The sequence below is a fragment of the Streptopelia decaocto genome, assembly GCF_964273445.1.
Source record: "Streptopelia decaocto genome assembly, chromosome: 5".
Classification (NCBI taxonomy): domain Eukaryota; kingdom Metazoa; phylum Chordata; class Aves; order Columbiformes; family Columbidae; genus Streptopelia; species Streptopelia decaocto.
Window position 1 is genome coordinate 13,564,448 of NC_138659.1, and position 22,034 is coordinate 13,586,481.

General features: G+C 43.5%; 1 long non-coding RNA gene across 1 annotated transcript in view; it reads right to left on the reverse strand.

Annotated features, from left to right (window-relative positions):
* Positions 1 to 6,911: 6,911 nt before the first annotated feature.
* LOC309439805 overlaps positions 6,912 to 22,034 on the reverse strand; it is a 114,716-nt gene continuing 99,593 nt past the window's right edge. The window contains exons 2-3 of the long non-coding RNA XR_014184072.1: positions 14,553 to 14,672; positions 6,912 to 8,933 (exon numbers count right to left, since the gene is read on the reverse strand). This is a non-coding gene — a long non-coding RNA (uncharacterized lncRNA). The remainder of the gene's footprint in view (positions 8,934 to 14,552; positions 14,673 to 22,034) is intronic.

Sequence of the window (22,034 nt, forward strand, 5' to 3'; positions counted from 1 at the left end):
ATCTGGGGTCAATTTATAAGCAGAGAAGGTTCTAAACGAGAACCTTGATCTTCTAAATCTGAAAGCAGATGTTTTAATGGCAACAACTAGAGAAAAAACAAATCAATTTTGGGGAAACATTTGAAAAGTTTGGTTCTTGTTCCACACTGGAATAAAAACACATTTCCAGACCTTGGAAACCTTAATGGAAGTGCACTGCTGATCTCCAGCTGCCAGAAACTTCATGGCCCATCAGAGAAGGGACTGGCATGTAGGTCGTTTGCTGGTGCAGCCATGCCTTGGCCACTGACCCCTTGCTTGGACTTTGGTGGGGACATCACCCATCTTCTGTTCCCTGCCTGCCCAGAAAACTCCGGCAGCGCACAACTGCCTGATGCTTTGCTTTGCTTTTCTTGTTTAAATGTGAAAAGTGGTTCACAAGAAATAAGAAAAGCTCCTTTGGACCTGGGAACAGCCATCTGCATGGCAATTTCCTTCACCTAAAGGTATTGCTGTGACCAAGGAAGATATACCTTGCATTTACCCAAGAACCTCTCTTACAGACCTTTTTTTTTTTTCTCCTCAGGCAATGTGTTGGCTTTTATCATTCAACAGGCCATGGGATTGTTTTCCCTAACATCCTCTTAAGTAGGATGTATTTTTCAAAATACTGCCATTCCTTTCTCTGAAACAGGTTTTGATGTGGCTACTTCAAATCAAAACCATGAGCTTTCCTCTCCTCACGCCCACTGACTTAAAATCTGCCCCTGATGCCAGTGGTTCAGAACTATCCAAATAAAGCAGTTTCTTTATGGACTGTTTGCTTTTCCTCTCAGGCTCCTTCTCTTGACACTATATTGTTTGTGGAAAAAGAGTTCTCTGGGTGGGTCATTTAGCTGTCGTGCCTAAGAAGTTGTATTTGAAGTCTGGTTCTGTGTAGAAGAAAAAATACGTCAAAACAGCCTTGAAAATGCAGTTCAGTTTTTTCCCCCTCCATGTCAGGATGTTACCTTTTTCCCTCTGTGAAACAGCTTTTTCCCATGAAAAACAGCTTCATGAGGACATTTGCTGTGTGGCTCCAAAACGCAGCAAACATAACCCTCTTTGTACCAGGAAAGCAGATTACTTCTTGAATAACACCTTGCCTATGCAGTTCTGCATTTTAACTTCACTTGAACGCTTAGTCCTGAATATCTTTGTATCAGGGAAACACGCTTAATTATTCCTCTGTAATTCTGCCTGCTGGACTGCAATCCCTCAAATTAATGATATGTGGGATTTTGTTGATGATGTTGTTTTTTTCATTTGAAATTATGCCAAGGAGCAGTTTCCCTCTTCCATTTTCCCCCTCTACTTTAAAGCAGATTCTCTGTGTTCCTCAAACAAAAACTCCTCCAAGATACTTTTTACAGAGTGGCATGTACACAGTGGGCCAAAAATGGCATTAATGTATTTTTCTTCTATGGCCTTGGAATGACGTGCGTCTAATGTGAATGTGTGTTGCCTCGGAGAACGCTGTGTTTTCTATTCTTGTATTTGATTTTCTACAGCTGGGAAACCACGTTTCACAGGTGGTTGGTAAGCTTATTAGATTATTCATAACTGGTTTTATTTATTTTCTTTCCTCCTTTTTTTTTTTTTTTTTTTTTTTTTAAAGCAATTAGAAACATGTGTCAAAGGAGGTCCGTGATGATTAGAAGCACTGCTGACATCTATTTCCCAGTTACCTTTTGCTGTTTTCACTCGGTTTATATAGAGCACGGAGCTGGTACTCATATGAACATGCAGTTTACACATAGACATGGGGCTCCAAGAGCCCACTGGCCAAAGGAGTAAGATGTGTGTGCTATTCTTGTTGGAAATAATTTATTTGGAAAAAAATATTGCTGATGGTTTATCAGGGTTTGCTGCTTGAGAAGCTTCTGTTTCTTTCCTGGGACTGAACAGCAATCACAGTAATAATTATGATAATGATGATGAATGCCTTGAAGTATTTTTCTGCTGGTGATCCCAAAGCAGTGACAAACTCTGGGCACGCAGCAATTCATCTGAAGATGAGACTATGGCAGTCTCAAAAGAGGCTCATACACCACACCAGGAAGGGGAAAAGTACTGAGGAAGTCACTGTTGGGGAGAAGTTGAGCCTGCAGAAGAGGGCGGCTCCAGACCCTGTTTGCAAAACCTCTGCCAGGATGGTCCCAGCCATGTGTGAGCCAGATACCAGCTCTGCATCTCCTCCAGAGGAGGACTCTGGTAGCTCTCATGTGGCCTGTTCAGCTTCTGGTTCCCAGAGGAGCCAAGGTTGACTTTCCAGAGGTGCTGAGCTTTGACTGGCTGGGATTCAGGGTGTGCATTACCCCATGTGAACAGTCAGACCCCAGAAAGCTGAACTGATTTTCAGAGAGGAAGTTCTAGCAAAGGAAATTAATTCAGGGTTGTACATTGCATACAGATTTCCTGAAGTGCTTTTATTTACAAAAAAAAGTAGAATTCATATTTGGTTGAAAGTGCTGGATTTTTAAAGGATTCATGCATGCAATGGAAGGAGAAGGGGTAAAAAGATCAAGATAAGAAATAGTAGTTTTGACAGGTGGCAGCCACAGCAAGAAGATGGATATACTGTTTTGCTGATAGCAGAGACACCAGTACTCTGCAGTCTTCAGAACTCTTAGAATCATGTCTTTAGGGCAGACTCCAGGAGCAAATTCATAAGCCCTTATATGGGGGATGCCCGGTTCAGCCCTATGGACAGGACAGGGAAGCACTGCAAATGCAGCTGGGAGAGGTGCCCATATGGGCTGCCAGTGATGGGACCATTTTTGCCTTCATCGGGCACAGAAACAGCCACTTGCCTTTTGGGCCTTTTACCAGCTATTCACCCTGCTCCAGAGTGGTGCACACCAACACACTTTGAGCAGAAAGTCTCTGCCTTCCTTTTCCTCCCCGTGTTTAAGTGACAACTGCATTTCCCTGTTGGTTCCCACAGCACAGTCACCTTTTTCCACAGTCAGCCAGTAACCCCCTCCTTTCCTCCAACTCTTCTGCTAAATAATTCAGATGCTGAAAAGCTTCATTTTAAAATGCTCCTGGCTTATTTGTACCCTTCATGCATCACAATTTTATGCATTGTCTACTTTTCTGCCTTCAGGTCATTTCTTATACACAGGAAACAAGAACAGGATGGCAAAGTTTGCATGAAATATCTGTTCTTGCCTGGGAGAAAACGCGGACTGCTGACTCAGGCTATGCTACAAACAGTCCAAACACTGTAATATTTTGCAATATATTTACAGCCCCACTCTTCCTCCAGCTGTGCATATTCCCACTCTAACCATCCACCACGACTTGTTTGCACAATTGTCCTCTTTGGAAATCACCCACCTTAAAGAGCTGCTCTTTGAAAATATCAGGGGAAAGAACTTGAAAAAAAGGTTTTGGAAGGCAGCGGGTATCTGAGGTTGAGTACGCACTTACAGCTAACCTCACCCCAATGCACATCAGAGTTGCAAAATGTTCTTTCTGCATGGCAAATGTCCCTGAGAGCAGCCTGTTGTCCTGCTTGGTGGGTACGTATGTGCTGGTGGAGGTTGCCGTAAGCTGTGCTCCTCAGTGACCTTTCCTTCACAGACGGAAATGAACTTCTTCATCCTGACATCTGCAAGCAATATGAAGCTGCTCCATACTGCACAGCTTGGTTTCCTAACATTTTGGTGAGGAAAGATCACGTGGGATGAGCTGAATGACGTTTTCCAGTTTGCTCACAGGTCTCACCTCTGGTTCTAATCACTTCATGGAAACCAACAGCATATCTATGGTGTATGATCAGAGGAGACACCAGATTTGCCCAGCTATCTTCTTTTTCCCCAAAGGCTCTTCAAAGTTGTCTGAATTCCTGCTTTTCAAGTGGGGAGTTAGTAGGAGGGCTTTGTTAAGTAGTCATGGAAAGACCTAAGGAAAAGAAGCAATCTAACGGCTGACTTAAACAGAAATGAATGAATCTGGCCTCAGTCAGAGGAATCTGCAGCCATTCTGGAGTTTCATTGTGCAAATACCAATCATCTTACCCCAGAAGTTACCCACTTTGCTGTCCTAACACTGCACAGCCATCATCTCTGCCCTGGCTGGGACTACCCCCAGTCATGATGCTCCTACGGATACTGGGAATTAACCTCAGTGAGATCAGACCGTATTCAGCTTGGAGTCACTCTGAAAATACCACTAATCTCATCTTCTTGGTCCATGGGTACCCTGGGATGATACTGCTTTCGTTGCTTGCAACGAAATACCTTACTGCTTGCTTGTGGTCCTGTAGGATCACTCATCAGTGCTGGGAAGCACAAATAATTAACAGATTATAGCATCACCTGAAGTTTATCAGAATTAAGATTGGGGTTTTAATTGGCTAATGTAAGGAGAAATATTTTAGGCTTTTGTGGGTGGCTGGATTCCTGTCAGTGAAGCAAGAAAAAGACCCTTCTGCCAACAGCCATGCCAGGGCTTATCTCCTTTCCTCCACTGCTGGTTTATTAATGTCAGATCCTGCTTGATTAGCTGAGCTACCATCATGGCTTGTGCTTCCCTGTGTATCCACACAGATTGTTTCACAAATGGCGAGATCTCTTCTTTCTCTGGTTACTCTGCAAATATGATTGTACGTGTTTTCCAGTCCTCCCAGCTGCACCGAAGTGACTTTTCCTGTAGCAAGAAGTTAGTCCAAGGTTTTGCTGCAGCCTTGATGGTTAAGTTACAGGGAGCTGTTGGGGCAGACTTCATACTTCTCTCATGTTTCACTCCTAGATCACTCTTTTCTCTTTTTTTGCAACTTGAGCTCTTAGTTTTTCTTGTGTGGGACCTGCAGTTACGGTGCTATCTCTGCATGTCCCAGTTCATTCCTGGGGCTCAGCAAAGCTCCCCTCACTTCAGGGAGCTGGGAAAAGATACGACTCTCCTACTAAACCTAAAAAGAGCAGTTTGTGGTAGAAATTGCAGGAAAAAAAGCTTTTTCCCCACCTCCTCCTCCCATCACCGCCGTGGGCACTGGTGCTTACCAGCATTTTCCCAAGCGCTTTATTTTCATGTAGTCAAGGAAGCAACTGGCTCTTTGGGATTTACATACCTTTGAGGTAAAGACAGAGCAGCTTTGAGAGGTGAATCTTTCTCTTTGCTGGCTTTACAAACCATGGGAGAGGGACTTCGCAGCTCAAACTTTGCAGTCCTTTAACACCGTCAGAGCTGATACCTTTCCTTTGAAATGGAGAATGTGGCAAGTGATTTTTGCCCAGTGTCTTGAGTCTTAATCCAACTTTTGCAAGGGATTCAAGATTTCTGTGGGTAGTTTCTTTTTTTATTCCTCCTCTGACCCACTTTGCTGCTGTGCTTGGATAAATAATTTCTGCAGGGTAGGAAGTGCAGCCAAAGTAAGTAGCTTAATGTCTTTTCTCAGTAAAAATATCGTAAAAATGATCAGTCTCAGATTCACTTTGACACTAAATACTGTGCTCAGACACAATGGAAAAATCACAAACAAAAACTGCATGAAGAGACTGGCTCCAAAGTAACTCACCCCGAGTTACTTATGCTCATGCATGTTCTGCTTTCAGTTGGAGTATGAAGGCAAAGCTGGTGTTAAATCTGGAAGCGATTTTCACCTAAACTTCACCTGGTGGCCTCATCAATCTTGCATGATCAATTCGGCCCGTGTTGTCCTTGTAGAGCTGAAAGCAAAATGGGGGGATAGAGGATTGTTGTTTTGATACCGTATCACATTGTTTCTGAGGGAGTCCTGCAAGGGGAGAGAAAGGGACATTATTCCCTGCTAATCTGGGCTGCTTGCAGGGCATGGGCTGGAATATCTCTGGGTTTGCTTTGGAAATCCCTGCAGTGAATGTGGCTCTTGCACACCCAGAGACACCCATAAGTCAGCTCCTGAGACCTCAAGGTTTCCCTTTTACATTTAAATTCAAGAATGAGGAACGCAGCTCAGTACCTCCCTAGGAGACCTCGGTGGGTTTTGGCCACCTTGTAGAAGGAGCGATGTGATTCCTCTTCCCATACATGGTGTCTCCTCCTGTGGCCAAACAGCCCCATATGTTCCTACCTGAGAACTTTGCAAAGAGAAAATGAGCAAGATGCAGTCATATCTGAAATACAAAAGCACCCAGCACTTTTCTTCTCCTTCCAGCTTTCTGTCTTTTTCCACTTGGGCCTCAGTGGTGTCTTTATAAGGAAAGATTTTTTCCTGTCAGTATTAGAGCTGGTCATCAGATACCCTCATCCTCCGGCAGTTACCTGATTGTGTCTGTGCACACTCCTGACAGTCTGAAGTAGCCCATCTGTAGATCATAAGAAACCTGAAGTTATGTCTGTCTTTGTTGACTCCAGATAATCAGGTAAAGCTTTGTTCATGCCCCAAGGACAGATAATAAAAGAAACAGAGAAATTCAGATAAACTCGAAGTAAAACATTACCTCGAACTCATGTTTGGTTCATATAAATAAAGGTGATATTTTCACTTGCCATTAAATTTCATCTGATTCACTGTATTGTCCCACGTTACCTGTATGGCATTACTAAGCATTACAGTATTTTCTTTACTACCTTAAAGCAATCGGGTAAGACAATTTCATTTCTTATCAGCAACACTTGTGGTTAGAAATCATCTTCCATAGTGGAAAAGACTGTGAAACATTTACTTATCTGCCCTGTTAAAATACTTTCTGGGCATAAAGGGGGGAAAGGGGAAAGTAATGTTTTCCAATAGTCACCAAAGCTAGAATTTTGTATGAAATTTTAATTCATCATATATTTTTAATCCTAGAGACCTGATCTGGGTAGGATGTTGTTTGTGTATCATGTGCCATGCACACACAAAGTGCTGCTCAGAAGCACACACACACACTCACATATACATACATCACTTGCCAGGGATTATTTTGCACTTGGCAATTTATTGCATCCACATATTGATATATTAATATAAGTTGAATTAATAGGATGGACTTCTGACAGGAGTGGAGTGCACAGCATGGTGGATCAGCCTGCTCTGCTCCTGTTCAAGCACCCCTACATTGTCCCTCCAGCTGGCACTGCCAGATGAAGCATTACACACAGGTACTGGTGTCCCAGTCCTCCCCATAGGCACCAGCACTGGGCTGGGTGGCTGCAGTGAGGTCTCACACACGCCCTTTGTGTTTTGCATTCTCTCTATTGACTTCAGCGTATTTTGGCTCCTCAAGGATCAGGGTTTTGCGGTTCCCTGTGTGTAGGCGATGCCCGGTGAGCTTGGCCCAGGCAGGTGCACAGTTCGCTGGACTCCAGCCCCGGTCCAGCTCTTCTCCTTCCCACAGCTGCGTGCTCACTGCTCCATCAGCACAGATGGATTTCCATACTCGATTTGTAGGAATAAAAGAGCCAGATAAGAAATATGTTTTTAATAGTAATGTCACCAATGAATGCTGAGGATTCTTGATATCAGCCATTAAGTAAAAGCAGGGGTAGAATGAGCATCATTTGTCTCTTGCCAGCTTATCTCAACTGGCTTTCATTTAGAGGAGGAAAACCCCCCAGTCATTGCTATCCAGGTAATAGTGAAATATATTTGTTGTCAGCAACAGGTCAAAATGCAGAGATATGTTATTCTCAGCAAGCTGACTTCACATTTTCTGAGCTAAATGCTGGATCCCTTTCCTCAATTATTCACATATGTTTTCTGGTTTAATAATAACCCACATGCTGTCCCTTAAAGAAAGCTTGCAGTTTGCAGCCTTCATGATGTTCCACTAGAATATGGTCTGCTTTGCCATTTCTTGTTCCAGAGGCTGAGCCAGTAAATCTGAGAGATGAAGTTAAGAAAGGTGCCAGTATAAAGTGCATTCTGTTAAAATATAAAAATAAACAATTTACCGACCATAGAGATTGCAAGTGAGGACAGTTTCAGTGTTGCAGGTTCAGAGGAGTGAGTTAAATAACAAAGCGAGCCCAATGGTCGCACAGTAATAGCTAATTGATGTTTGCCCTCAGCACAAAAATGCTTCATCATTCAGCATGTTTGGAGGTGGCTGCTGCTGTGTTCCAGCATAATATAACTGCATTCCATGGGGGAATAGTGTATAAGTAACGTTACACAATAAATGCCAATGCTGGCTGCCTAGCAAGTGCTCGATAACTTTGATGTATGGTTTTGTCTGGTGTGCGACATGTGACAGCAGAATTGCCTGGGTAAACCCGGGTGTGCTCTGGTCTGAACAAACACATAGTTTCTGTTACAAGTGCCGGAGCTGCATGACAGATGTCTGTCTTTCCTTCTTGCTCTTCTTTCTTTCTTCCACGCTCTTCAAAGTCTTCTGCAAAGCTTGTTACTTTTCTGCCCACATAGATTTGGGCTGCTTTTCGATCAGCTTGGTTTATGCCTTTTCTCACCCCTTGGATTCTGTGAGGGTTTGCTCACCATCAGAACAGCAAAGGTAAAATCAAAGTAGCAAGCATGAGCTAGCCTTATGTAATGCCTTTTTGTACGCTGCTTCAGAGTTACAGTGCACCCAGTGATCAGAGCCATGGGCAGGTGCCACAGCTGATCGTAATACAGAGATTATGGTCTGTTATCCTATATAAAAAGCACAAGGATGCTAAAGGTGGAGTTTATCTAGGAAAAAGGGAGTTAAGCAGCAGTAGGCATGGATGGAGCTAGATAAGGAGTAATTTGTGCAGTCAGGGATGTGCCAGGTAAGAAATGAGGGGTGGGAACAGCTGTGGTCAGAAAGTCCTATTCCTGAAATCTTCTATTCATGTATCATTCGTGTCTCATTTTCAGCTCTGCGGCAGCAGGGAGGCAGTAGCTCAGGAGACATCACCACGATGGGTGAGGCTGTGCTCATCAGCGTTACAAATTCTGTTGTGAGGTGTTGGATCCAGAGGACCAGGCCACTCACCAATGGGGGTTTCAGTTTCCAACAGAACTAAAAAAAAAAAGTTTTGAGAACACAGATGGTGTTCACATACCCAAACCTCATTTTCTCCCTGGGAAAAAGCTCAGTGGGGGATTTTTGACCAGCATCAAATACACTTTTAACCAAGATAACTTAGTGATCCCCCAAAGATGAAAGACTGAGGACTTTTGGATTCCCTTCCTCACATGCATCACCTCTGGGTGATGCCTCAGCAGTCAGGCATTAAGCAGTGTCCTGCAACTTCTGAGCCCCTGTGTTCTTAAAGAGATCACTTTCAAGTGTAATGCAGTAAAACCTCATATGATTTCCATATGTCCTGCTGCCTGAATATTTTGCAACTGATTCACGATGGAAAAAACTTATAAACACTTTATCTTGACAGAAGCAATTCTTGAGGTAGCAGGAGATAGGATAGCGGAGACTTTGAAAGGAGGTTGTTATTATCCAGTAGCATTTTTCACTGTATGTCTATGAATTTTATGTCAATGGGTCACCTCCTTTGAAGAGAAAGAGTGAAAAGTGACCTGTAGGACAGGTGAGGTCCTCCCCAAGCCTCCCCATGATTATTTAGCTCCAGAGCTGCTTGCAGCCCTGCCAACAAGGCTATTAGCTGAACAAGCCACAGATCCAGGTGCCTCAGCTGGGAAAGAAAATGATCCAAGCTTCAACATATGGGGCTTGCTACAGCTGTAGCCACAACTGCTGACTCCTTTGCTGGAGGACACAGAGGGGCCAGATGGAAAGCAAAGCAATGCTGCCATCGCTGCCCACAAGACCGGACAATTTGAGGCAGCTGGCGATGAAAAGGCACCACGTAGTTCTGACAGCGTGTAACTGGCCGTGAGAGCATGGCTCTGGGGGTGACATGGCTCTTGCAAGCTCCAAGTGTTGTGCACAGGATGCAAAAGCCTCAAGATCTGCCAGTCTGGGCCTCCCAAGTGTTCCCTATGAGGCTGGAAGTTGTTTTGCTTAAGCTGGCGGGATATCTTCTTATCTGGTATAGGACTGATTTTGATGGTCTTTTTTTTTTTATTTTCCCCAAAATAATGACCCATTTTTGGGGTGTCCATTTAGATACTCCTTAGAGAGGGACCTGCTTTCTGGAGAAGGTTGAGCACATGCTTCTCTGCAAACCTCTGCCAGAAGCCATGGAGCCACTATCACAGCGTCATGGACTGTATCGCTGAAGCCATTCCTAGACCGGCCTGTCAGCAAAGTAATATGTTGTGTGCATCTGCCATGCTTCAGAGATGTGGGAGAACCTGTGTGGCACAGTGAGCTGGGGCAGCAGGCCAAGCAGAGGACAACCTGGAGCAGCAGCACCAGGCTCGGCAGCTCTGCCCTGCTCATGAAGACTCTGGTTCGTGTTGAGCTGAAACCCCAGTGACAACCTCAGCTGTAAAGAAAACTGATTGTTTATGGCCTCATCTCAAACACATCACAGTTTTTCTACTGTGTGATCCAGTCCTGTTTGGACCTGTCTGCCTACTAACGTTCTGCAGGGTCATTTAACCCCTCCTGACTCTGTACCCCACATTTTCCCTGTGAAAAGCAGCAAATGTTCATGTCTGCACCTGACTTCAAATGTAAGAAGTGCTCACCTCTCCAAAGCAAGATCTTTCAAATGCAACTTCTGCAATGTCCAAGCTGGAGTTATCTCCAAATGGAAGTCCTGGTTGCAAAGCTGATCAACAGCTGAGTGACGGAGCCAGCCTGGAAACCCCATACACCATCCCTAGTGGGCGGCATCAGACCTGGGTGATGTAGACACTGATGTAGATGGAGGACTTCAAAAGCTGAAGCAGAAGGGGAACAACAGAGCCTTGGCCCCAGTCACTGGTCCAGAGCATCTCTCCTGGGACACCGATGGGCACAGCTCTCACACATGGCACACAGGTGACCTGTCTTGAGTCCAGGTGGGATTTAGTGAACCTGAGGTCACAGGAGCTCAGATGTCCCCTGCAGATCTCTTGAATTCTCATAAAGAACTTTTGGGTTAAGTTAGTGAATCCATGATAAGAGCCCTCCTTTATATCTCTTGATCCTGTTTATTTGCTTCCCATCTTATGGAAGTGCATCCCTACCTTTAACTGGGAATCGGAAAGATAACTACTGCTAGTGGGGCAATAATGTTGCATTAACTGCTCAAAACACCTGGGAGAAGCTGGTTAGATCGCATGTTTTCAATGTGAAGGGTGGTTCAGCTCTTTGTGAATTTGTAGTAAATCAGCACGTCATAATAAGAACAAATGTTTCATTCTCACTTAAAAATTACTATGGTTAGAGACTTGTAATGTGTAGTTTTCATGCAGGGTTTACATGACGGGAACTTAAATCTGTTCCATTTTCATCTATAATTTAAAACGTGTCATTTTGATCGATGAATTAGTAAAAGAACCCAGGATAATTTTGAAACTACCAGCTTAGTAAAGTTGTCTGACCTTGCAAATAACCTTTCCAGTTTAGAAGCCTTTAATAGCTTAACTATTAGCTAATCTCCTGGGAAACTTTTTCCCTGGGCAAAACTAGTATGGAAATATAACACCAGTAATAAGGTTTCCATCTTTCTCCTATCTTGATCTTTTTAATTAATTGCCACTCAGTAAAAACATAAGACTGGGAGGCAGGGGATAAAAATCCTTGCAAGGGGAGGGCAGGAGTTAACTGTGGGCTACTTCTATCCTTTACCTGCCTTTTTTGCATAGATTCATTAGGTGCTGAAATATATTAGCAATTGTTAAGGCAAAACTGCTGCTTGATTGCCTGACACTTTTGGCTGAAAGCTGTGAAATAGATCACTTTGTAATGGAAAAAAGCTGCTCCTGCTTATAACGAGCAAACATTAAAAAACCCTGAATGCTTTGCAGGGCCCCGGGAGTTTTTGTGTTACGGTTTTGTTGTTGTCGGTGCTTGAGTTTGCGGGTTGTTTCTTTCTGGGGAAGGGCAGTGGTTTTTCCAAGGGCTGCAAATAAGTGATTTGTTAAAGGAAAAACAAGGACTTGTGTATAAGTGAAGAGGACAGGGTTGAAATTCGTTGCCCAGGTGAAATGTGGACTAGTATCTAGCTTCCTAAGCATCCCACTTGGTTTATTTTTCCAAAGTTTCTAGTGTCATTTTATCCAATGGCCCTCCAATACAAGCATTATGTTGAATTTATGAGAGGTTCTCCCTATTGCTTTATTTGGCTGATAAAGGGGTTCTCATTTTACTATATGTGCATTTTGTGCTATGTTCTTCCATGCTGCCTGCAGAAAAAAAAAAAAGAAAATCTGTTTCCTAGGCTAGGAGTGTGTGACCTGTACATTGCTCGAGCTCTCTGGCAGCTCATCTCCAGCTTCAGCTCATGTCGTTTTTTTGTTTTTAATTTGTGTGAGAGAAGAGCTTGGTGAGGCCTTCACTTACTTGCAAGCTTTCTGCATCTTTTGCTGGGCCACAGATCATCCACCATGCAGGTGAAGCCACAGTTTCTGTAGCAATAACATGGCTCCTGGATGAAGATACACAGAGTTCTGCTGCAAGGGTATGGAGCCACAGGGGCTTCCCTCAGGCTTATCTTCAGCTGCTGAAGTTTATTTTGCAGGTCCGCACTTCAAGCACTTTGGCTGCATGTGTGAAGGTAAGTCCGTGACACAACCAGCATCTGCTCTGGCATCCCCTGTCTTGGCTATTGATCTCCAACCATCTCCTTCCTGCCTGAGACTGTGCAGATACCAACTGCACATGATGGATGGAGCACAGGGTCCTGCTCTGCGGGCTCTGTTTTTAGTGAAAATGAGCTTCATCCTTACTCAGCGACGGGTGTTGCCTGGTGACCTTTGAACCAGCACTTAAGCCCCTGGAGCACAGAAATTAGACTTCAGTCTGGAAGGACCTCTGCTCCAACAGATGACCTGTTATTTTATCTTGAGCAGCGGCAGGCGTGGAGGAGCGTTGGCACATGGCTTTTAGAGCTAATCACTCACGGGCTCTGAGGAGAGCAGGAATTTTGCTCCCTCCCCCTCCAGTAACCTGGGACTTTATGGTGTGTCTGGATCATTTCAGGCTGATCCTTCCTTAACTTTTTCTATTTATTTTCCCCAGTGCAAACTTATGATGCAGTCCCTGGACCCCTCCAGCACACGTGATGGAGGCTCTTTGCTTGTGCCCATTGAACCCAACCCCTTCCCCACTGCAGGTCCCTGTTACCACACTCCATGAGCCACCTGCCGTGTGTTTCAACCTTCTGGGATCTCCCCACCGAACCATGAGTCTCCCATACCAAAATCCTGTCTTCTTGGTCTCTTTCACTACCGTCATTCATCCCCAATGATGCACAAGCAACAATCCAAGGAAGAGGTGAGAAGCAGCAGCTCCCTCACTGCCTGTCTCTGCTGTTAAGCCTATACGGAAAGCCTGAGGCTACAACCCATTTAGAGAAGGGAATCTCCATTTTCTCATGCCCTGAGGCTCCTAAATATTTATTGTTTATTCAGTCAAGTTCTGCTCTACCTGACAAGGGCTCCATGCAGTGACTGAAGTGTGGGGTAGCGACACAGAAGCTTGTGTCACAAGAAAATGATAGATGTCATAGATGAGAGAGACTGAGATGCTAACCAAGAGCTTTTGTGACCGAATTGTGGAAAGCCACACAAAACTTACATGAGAGCAGTGGTGAACAGGGCTTCTTCAGCCTCCCTCGTCTTCTATTAGCTCAACATCTGCTGTAGGGTGTCGTCACGACCTCTATCCATCAGGAGGTCTGGGCTGGTGGGTCAGGCCCTGAATTCGTTCCTCTAAGCAGGTGCTGATGGCAAGCTTGTTCCAACCCTCATGATGGGGGCAGAGCTTACAGGCTCCCAGTGGGCAGGATGAGACTCTGTGAGAGGAGAAGCTGGTGTGGCCTCCTGGTTGTGCTGGTGGTGATATCGGATGTGGTTACTGTTAGAAATACATTCAGAGATGCTCAGTGTCACATGAGACAGAAGACATGAACCTGTTGTGTCTGTCCGGAGAGTCTCACAGTGGTGTATCTCCAGCACGGTGACTGTCTCCTGCTTCTCTAATCCACCACCTTCACGATGATCCTGTGCCTCCGGTTTCCATCCGGTTATCCCTTGACCATTTGCATCCCACAGCGTGTGCCCAGTCCAAACGCTGGATGCATACACGCAGTTCTTGGAAGCTCCTGAGCTAATGGGACTGTACCTGTCCTGGCAGCAAACTGCCAAACAACCCACAGAAAAGCTATTTAATAGAAACTCTGGACTGTAAAGCTCCTGTCTGGTTTGGGACGTTACAGCTGCAAAAGAGAATTCATGGCTTCTTGCAGAGGACTACACTCAAAGTAAATAATATTATTTCAGAAAACAAAATTCATTTAGCAGCCTGAGACCAACTGCAACAGGATACGAAGCAGGGGGAAAAATTAAAAATGCCTTGCCTCCAGGGCTATTTATTATTTATACACCACTGTGCCTAGATAAACTCCTCCTTGAAAGAGTAGGACGAAAATAATTCTGCGACATTGAAACAAACTACCTATTTAAAGTGATTTTATGCCTGAATGGCCTCATTATAAAAACAGTCAGTGTGCAATAACTTTTTACCCTTTTCTACATTATCCAATGAACTGCTTTTTGTCACTCTCACCAGTTTCAGTGCTTTTCATGCAACCACCTTGGTGGAAAGCCTCCACGGTTTCCTTAGAAACATCTTCCTTCCTGGATGTTGACCCATGGTGGTTGAGGCAGCGAAAACCCTGGAGAGGTCCTGTTCAAACAGGAAAGAGCAGACAGTTTAATGGTCAGCTTTGCAGCAACGTTCTTCCACAGTTTGCAGTAGTTGGGAGCTATATATATTAAAAAAAACCATAATGAATGTTTCTTTATTTCACGGTCAGCTTTGTGTTGGTGTTTTTGACGAGCTGGATCTGTAGCTCACGGGATACTGTCAGGTAGCGGTAGGGTAGAGATGGTTCACTTGTAAAGTGCCGGCGCTTTGGAGTTGCCTCCCTGTGTGTAAATAGACTTTGTCCTTTGGAAAAAATACATGCTGTTGAGCTTATAGGTGCATTCACAAGTACATGGGAGGCAGTTTGAGAAGCTGTAAATAACATAATTTTTCAAGTGTTTTGCAGCAAAAGGCTGGAGTCTAGCAGTCCATGAGAGAGCTGGGAGAAACACTCTTCAGAATGGGACATTATTAAACTAGGCTTATCTCCAGCTCTGCTTGTGTCCAAACACTTGTTCTCTGGGCCAGGTGTCCACTCCAAGTGTTGATCACCATGGGTGTTACTGGAGAGGTTGCTCACAAATTTGGAGGAGGCTTCAGGGTAACCCTCATGTGAAAGGACCCAGTGAGACCTTTCTACCATGGACTTCCCACAGAATCATCCCCACCCATCTAAGACATCAACGAGAGCAAGTCCATGGGCAGGTCAGGGGTGCACATTCATGTGCAGAAAGTCTGTGTTACATCTCTATTGCACTCAGCTGCTGAATCTATAGGGAAATCTTGGTTGCAATGGCTGGGGATAAGCAGAAAGAATCAACATAAAGAGGCCAAAAAGGGAGAACTTTAATTAAGAACAACAAAAATAAATTACGCGAGAGCATTTCTCTTAAAGATTTTAATAGCAAACGTAACAGAGAGCAGTTTTTTCAAGCCAAACAGGAAGGAAAACAAACAAAAAGCTACAGCCAACTAATTCACAGGCTTTTAGAAGTCAGGTTATCATCGAGGGACCCACAGACAGGAACTGATGAAGCACAAATCTCCAGGGAAACAGAGGAGGTTTTCAAAGAACACAAACACATAAAACCCTAAGATGTACGTATGTTTATAAATAAGCCCAGGGAAGAGCTGGACACCTGATTCCCAGGCTGAGCTGGAAGAAGAGTCTGAAGACGTGATCCACACTCTTAAAATATGGAAATGGTTGAGGAAGTGATTTGGGTATTTGGATAAGACAGATAATATTAGTGAGAGTGACTGCTGCTGGTCTAGATGTGACAGTGGACACGGAGGGCAAGGAAAAGCCAAAGAACATTTAGAAACGTGGAAGCCAAGTGTTAGGCAGCTTCATCCTCTCCAAAGGGCAGTGATGGTTATAGAAGAATGCTCCAGAGCACCATACACAATCTTTAGGGCAGAAACACTGCTATTAGGTCATATCAGAAACTGTAAGCCTTTAAGGGATCCCGAGCTATGCTTCAGCGTGACCTGCTGTGGGTTGAGCTGCTCTTACTCCTTTATAAATATCTCTCAACCTCCAGACAGTTTATATTTTCAATGACATAGTAATAGATAGGGTTTAATACCTACAGGCAAGAGTTAAGTGATCTCTTGGTGATGTGTAAATTAGCAAGTGGACAGTTGCTCCAGAGAGAAATGGCAAACAAATATTTGTTAGTTTTTTTGAAGGACCACAGCCATAAAACTTTGTCCTTTGACTGCAGAAGTGTTTGTGTTTTTACTGAAACCAATGCTAAAGGTGATGGCTTTATTCCTGAGGTAACATCTGTAACTCTGTGATTTACTGTCTTCAGGTAACAGGAAAAAACACAACCCAGAATGTGTTTTAATGTACACTGCTCTTGCAGCATGCTAGGAAGACGCCAAGAAGGCATTTAAATACCATTTTACATGAGCAAAATTACTGTTGGTTTCACTAAAATAGCTGATTTTGTGACTGCTGTGCTTTTTATCAGAACAATCACCTACCTTCTGGGCAAGTAGTCTTGGATAGATAGCTTAAATATATATATGTGGAGATATATACACAGATGTATTTCCTATGTCATAGTAATGTCTAATAAGGTCAGTGCTGAACAATGAGCAGTTTGGCAGTAGGCAAATAATTCAATGTTATTTTGTCCCCTTGCATTTTTAAGATGTCACTAAAACATGCTGTCATTTGGTCAAAGTTAACTTATAGAAAAAATAAAATTCCTAAACCTACATATAGGTTGCTAGATTGGAGCTTAGACAGAAAGGCACCAGGTACTTAGGGAGGATTAGGAAATTATGAAGGCACCTGGGTGTGTGCAGCTGAAACTTCTGAGTTTACTTCAGTGCATCTTCAAGAGGTGCTTGAATGGATGAATGGCCTGAGCATATGCAATGGGGGTTAGAGTATGCACAAATTTGAGCTTAATAATGCTGCAAAAGTTATGGAAAGATCCCCAAATCCATTAGTCTCGCTGTCTGCCATTTTCTTATTCTCCCTCAGACACAATAGTAACTGCTCCTGATCCAAGGGCTGTGGTTTAGTATGAATTTATAGAAGATCATGGCATGTACACTTTGGTCCAGCCTTTGAAATAACTTGTATTTCAGTGACCATGGCATCCCGAGTCAGCTTGGTGAAGGAAATCCACACTGAGAGGTCATACAAGAGGCCAGGTTTTCTACAGCTCTGTGGAGACTCATCAGTGCCTCGAGACATCTAAACTTCAGGGTCTGGTTTGCTACAATCTCTCCCTTATCCCCATGGATAGTCACGCTGCAAAATGGGCACTCCTTAAAATAGGTTGAATCCAAATGTCTGGCTTGAGGAGTAAAACTCAAGTATATTCTGATTATTTCAAAACACAAAAGAAAGTTTGATTACTCTCTGCAAGAATTTCCCAGGTCCGTAGGGAAGCTGTTTTTCAGCTTTCTGTGGGGAAAAGATGTAGCTACTAGTCTCTTTACAGTGGAGAAAATACATTCTTTCCAGTATGCATGAGTGAATAGTGGCTAAAATATTTCACTCTGTTCTTTCTAATTCACCTTTCAGCTGAGGCTATGACCAAAAAAAAAAGCCATCCCCAAAGGAAGACTTCATTCTTCTGGGAAGACATGAATTAGCACAAATTAAAATTCTATTTGCATAATTCACTTGGAATTCTAATTTAAATGATTTTGCAATCTTAATTACACCATTTGTTCCTCATTTAATTGCGTAATGCTACTGAATCAAGTTAAAAAGGAGAAGCTGCTGTATGACTTACTCTTACGAGACACTTAAGCCTGGGTAGCTGTTCTTGGGAAGCTTTAAGCCTGTGTCATCAGGCAGCTGGTCCCAGGCTCTTAGGGCTAAATATTCTCTGTTCTTCCTTAGGATATATGAGTATTAACATGAAGAAGCCCTCTGTGCCCCACCAAAAGCCCAGTCACCCAGGTGCCTTCAAGGAAGATTTTACAAAATGAGAAGCAAAAGAAGGGGAGGAAGAAAAATAACTGCAGGATGAATTTAGATGAGCTGTTATTAATGATGAAAATTCCTTTATTAACCCCTCCAAATCAGCTTTGCTGTTGCTGGGGCAGGGAGAGGAAAGTTGTAAAGATTACTGAAATACATTAAAGGGACAAACTTCATAGTCTGTGCAGAAAGCTGTGACACATCAGATAAATCCCCATGGACTATCTGCACATTTGTATAAAATAACTGGGCTGTCACCCATGGAGCGGCTCCGTTTTCCAGGAGTCCTGAATCTGGAGCTGAGTGACTCAGTCAGAAAGTCGATGAGTTTTACATGGCCTCTAATCCCCCCAGACTACTTTCCTCCGTGAAGACTACTGCTTCATTAGTGTGGAAGGTGAATTTTACAGCAACACCAAAGTCCCTTCTCATGTGTTATCTTTGCCTAGAGAATAGGACTTTTGACATAAACCTGGAAGGTAGTTCAAAGCCTTGCTGCATAAACACACATCCACTTTTTGTACTTTAAGAATAGGTAATGTAAGAGTTGAAAGGTGAAGGTTATGGCAGTTCGTGTTTATTTCACCAAGAGCCAAGAGATGGGAAACATCTGGCACTTACACACCATGCAAGTCTTAAAAACAAAGAGATCTAGACTTGAGTCCGGCTGAGCAAGCACTGGGATAAAAGCTAATGACAGGCCGCTTATTTAAAGGGATCATAATACAGAACAGCCATGTAGGCAACCAGGGAGGACTTGGGAGGGGGAAAATGAGGGGAAAATTTAGCTTTGTATTTCTAAGTTAAGGGTCAAAGCTTGACTTCAGTTACACTCCAGTGTCAATCCTGACCTGCAGGCCTCATGCAGCATGTAGGACCCTCCAGATTTCACCCTTTCCTGGTTTCCAACATGACCAAATACCCAAAGCAATACTCAGAAAAAGTGCTGCTGAGGTGTTTCATGTGTGACGATGCTGAAGTCCTCAGGATCAACCGTTTTCATGAAGGTGAGAGGAGAGCCTGAGCCCAGAAGTGGTGACTCACGGGGATGTGAGTGTCATGTTGATGCAAAAAGCTCATTGTCGTTTCTTGGGATTGAGGGAGGTGCTCAAGCACATTGCTGTGGTTTCCTTGGAGCTGATCTTCGCCTGCTTTGCGTCTTCTTGCAAAGCCTCGTCCTGACAAAGGTGTTTTGTATGTGGGGCTACCTCCTTCAGAAAATGAACACTTTAATTTGTGGTTGCAGCTCCTCTTCAAAACACATTACTTCTGATTTCCCATTTTCTGTATTCGACCCCCAGAATAAAACAGTCTCTTCAGCAGGATCCATTTTGACAACCAGAGATTTACCCAGAAACTGAAGAGTGATGACTCTCTTGCCCTCTTTTGGCAAGGTACGTTTCTAATCCTAGCCTCCCAAGAATTAATATTTAACATATCTCCAGAGGAATGAGGAAATGTGGACTCTTAAGATTTTAAAACTAACTACTGAAAACTGAGCATTGTCTACTTCATAGAAAACATGCATGGGAGTCCTCTACAATTGTTTTTTCAAGAGAAAAGACCTGTCATATGCATCCAACCAGGCAGCATAAAACCTTTTGATCCCACAACACGTGATAAGGAAACAATGGTTACCGCCCTAGAAAAAGATTTCCAAGGGTAGCTATGTGGCAGGAGTTAAAGTGCTAATTCTTACTAAGGCTGTGGTTTGTACCCAACTGTACAATTTGGGCAATCATACCGGCAGTGCCGTGTGTCAGATGAGCAACACGCTGTTAGAGCATAGACAAACTCCAATTAATGGTTCCCATTTGTCAAAAAACAAACAAAGACAAGACAAAAACCCTAGCTTTGTAACAGCAGTTTTTTAGCATATCAGTATTTTCTAAACGTCATGTGTACCAGTTATATTCTGCCCTTCCAGAGCAGGGGTGCAGCTAGCACAGAACTATAAAGCTGGCCTAAATTCCATATCACGTCCCTTGGCTAATTTGACAAAACACAATCATGTGTCCCTGCCTAATCCACATTAGATTTATAGTCCTGGGTGAGCTGTTAGTGCACAGGTCTGGTATGAATAATCTTGGAACCACAGCCTAAATCTATTAGCTGGAAGCAGTTATACGATTCTTAATCCTATTTTGTGTCAGAGCAGATGACTGCAACCAAGATGGAGTAAAAATTGCATGTTTTTGCCTGGCTAAACTTGCCCTGAGTCCAAGCTTTTGGAGAGTTTGAGCCACTCCAAGTGCGAATCTTAAAACTCATGTTTTGGGGGCACTCTAGGGCAATTGAACCTATAAATCCCAAAGACAGAAGGATGATGCTTTGTCCTGTAAGAAAAAGACTCCATTTACATGAAAGATGCTCATATCCCATGCAAAGCAACGTCATCTATGTTTGAGAATCCATCGCTTGAGCAGGATGAAAGCTTACGTGTGTGACATAATTTGCAAGCATGGTAAAGATTTGGAACAGTATTCCCTGAAAACTTAATGAGACCCATACTGCAAGAATCCACCATAAAAACGCAGCTCCCTTCTTCAGAATGATTTTCCCATACTAAATATCTGAAAATCATAATCGTGCTGTTTCCTCAGCAATTAGATATTTTTATATACTACATTTCTTTAATAATACTACAACATTTTTTATTTAAAAAGGCCGTCCCCTTACAAACACACTATTAAATTGCAGTTTATAGCTCTTGCAGTGGGGTAAATTATGGTTGTTTTATTGAAGTATTTTAAAGACTGGAGTTTTACCGACATATTGCTCATTGCCAATAGTTGGCCAGGCCCATGAATGCTGCAAAAGTGCAAGCTGCATCTCACAGAGTCCTTCCGCACACCGGGAGGGAATTTATGCTCGGTTTTACAAATAATGGGATATCACAGAAATCATGTCCCAGCTGACTCCAAACCTCTGATGTTTAACACCCATTATTGATGCCAGGGGTGTTGTATTTTCTCTCTCACAAGAACTGAGAGGGAATTAGGCCCTAGGAGGAGGAGGCTGGGGCCTGTTACTGTTCTTCTGTTTATTCTTATTGCATTAGTTTGTTTGATTCTTTGCAAATGACCCTGCTTCTCCGCAGCTGCTGGCCCACCAGGAGCTCCTCCACTTGAAATGCTGGCTTAGCAAACTGAAAACCCGAAATAAAGTATTGGCTGCATTAAGATGCAATGAAAATGCAAACTCACTAGTCCATCAGTGCCAAAGGGCACATGTGCCTTCAGGACACTTTGTGTTACCCTCCCTGGAGTTTCACTGATGTCAAATTGACATCAGGGAAAAAAAAAAAATCACACCCCAGATATTAAACAGAACACTTGGGCCTTGTTTGGAGTCGATACTGCATTTTCCCACTTTCACAGGCTTGTGTCTGTAATTGATAACCCTGGGCTTCTGTCATTGTGTGTTTTCTGATGCTAAATCGCGTTGCGAGAACAGACTCGCACGCGCGTGCGGTCGTGGAGCCGAAGCTCCGACAGCCTCGCCAGGGGCTGATCCCTTGTCTTCTGCTCCCAGCAATTTCTGGGCACGGCATTTGGCGCTGGAACAGGAAATTAAAGGCTGTAGGAAAGCAACCTTTGGCCTTTAATTCACTTTTTAATAAAATCATTAAAAGAAACCTACACCCTGCCAGACATTATGGGAAATCGCTTTAATGACAGTTTCAAGAAAAATACATTCACTCAGCTGTGTGCATCGCCTGCTCAATAGCTGCAGCTCGCTTGTTTGTGTGTTTGCAGTATGAAAATGGTTTGAATTATAAAGCCAGGCTAGAAAATTTTATGTGAACCAGGCCATGATAACAACTAGAGGCCAGGTTCTGTCCATTATACACTGCTCTAACATGTAAACAACAGTTTAAAAGTTTTACTAGAGAAGATCAGTAAGTTTGAACCAAAGACAAGCATCAACAACACAAAAGGCCAAAG